The sequence below is a fragment of the Arachis stenosperma genome, chromosome 5, assembly GCF_014773155.1.
Source record: "Arachis stenosperma cultivar V10309 chromosome 5, arast.V10309.gnm1.PFL2, whole genome shotgun sequence".
In the NCBI taxonomy this organism is placed as follows: Eukaryota; Viridiplantae; Streptophyta; class Magnoliopsida; order Fabales; family Fabaceae; genus Arachis; species Arachis stenosperma.
The window spans coordinates 95,112,091-95,113,591 of record NC_080381.1 but is presented as its reverse complement, the minus strand read 5'-3'; the positions used below and the strand labels follow the sequence as shown (position 1 = coordinate 95,113,591).

At 42.1% G+C, this 1,501-nt stretch overlaps 1 non-coding gene across 1 annotated transcript; it reads right to left on the bottom strand.

Moving 5' to 3' along the window:
* Window positions 1–341: 341 nt before the first annotated feature.
* On the bottom strand, window positions 342–449 carry LOC130984751 (small nucleolar RNA R71). The gene has a single exon (XR_009088663.1). It is a non-coding gene; the product is annotated as a small nucleolar RNA R71 (small nucleolar RNA).
* Between the last annotated feature and the right edge of the window lie 1,052 nt (window positions 450–1,501).

Sequence of the window (1,501 nt, the reverse complement as noted above, 5' to 3'; positions counted from 1 at the left end):
CTACTCCCGACTTCTATGGGAGAAGCATCTCTATCCCTGCCATTGGAGCAAACAACTTTGAGCTTAAGCCTCAATTAGTTTCTCTAATGCAACAGAATTGCAAGTTCCATGGACTTCCAATGGAAGATCCTCATCAGTTCTTAGCTGAATTCTTGCAAATCTGTGACACAGTCAAGACTAATGGGGTTGACCCTGAGGTCTATAGACTGATGCTATTCCCTTTTGCTGTAAGGGACAGAGCTAGAATATGGTTGGATTCTCAACCTAAAGAAAGCCTGGACTCTTGGGAAAAGCTAGTCAATGCCTTCTTGGCAAAGTTCTTTCCACCTCAAAGATGGAGTAAGCTTAGAGTGGAAGTCCAAACCTTCAGACAGAAGGATGGAGAATCCCTCTATGAAGCTTGGGAAAGATACAAACAATTAATCAGAAAATGTCCTTCTGACATGCTTTCTGAATGGAGCATCATAGGTATTTTCTATGATGGTCTCTCTGAACTATCCAAGATGTCTTTGGATAGCTCTGCTGGAGGATCTCTCCATCTGAAGAAGACGCCTGCAGAAGCTCAAGAGCTGATTGAAATGGTTGCAAATAACCAATTCATGTACACTTCTGAAAGAAATCCTGTGAACAATGGGACTAGTCAGAAGAAAGGAGTTCTTGAGATTGATACTCTGAATGCCATATTGGCTCAGAACAAGATATTGACTCAACAAGTCAATTTGATTTCTCAAAGTCTGTCTGGAATGTAAAATGCACCTGGCAGTACTAAGGAAGCTTCATCTGAGGAAGAAGCTTATGATCCTGAGAACCCTTCAATGGAAGAGGTGAATTACCTAGGAGAACCCTATGGAAACACCTATAATTCTTCATGGAGAAATCACCCAAATTTCTCATGGAAGAATCAAGAGAGACCTCAACAAGGTTTCAATAATAATAATGGTGGAAGAAACAGGTTTAGCAATGGCAAGCCTTTTCCATCATCTTCTCAGCAACAGACAGAGAGTTCTAAGCAGAATACTTCTGACTTAGCAACAATGGTCTCTGATCTAATAAAGACCACTCAAAGTTTCATGACTGAAACAAGGTCCTCCATTAGGAATTTGGAAGGACAAGTGGGTCAGCTGAGTAAGAAAGATACTGAACTTCCTCCTAGTACTCTCCCAAGTAATACAGAAGAAAATCCAAAAGGAGAGTGCAAGGCTATCAACATGGCCGAATTCTGGAAGGAAGAAGAGGCAGAGGACGCCACTGAGGAAGACCTCACTGGACGTCCATTCGCCTCTGATGAGTCCCCCAATGAGGAACCATGGGAATCTAAGGCTCAAGATGAGACCATAGAGATTCCATTGGACTTACTTCTGCCATTCATGAGCTCTGATGAGTATTCTTCCTCTGAAGAGGATGAGTATATCACTGAAGAGCAAGTTGCTAAATACCTTGGAGCAATCATGAAGCTAAATGACAAGTTATTTGGAAATGAGACTTGGGAGGATGAACCCCC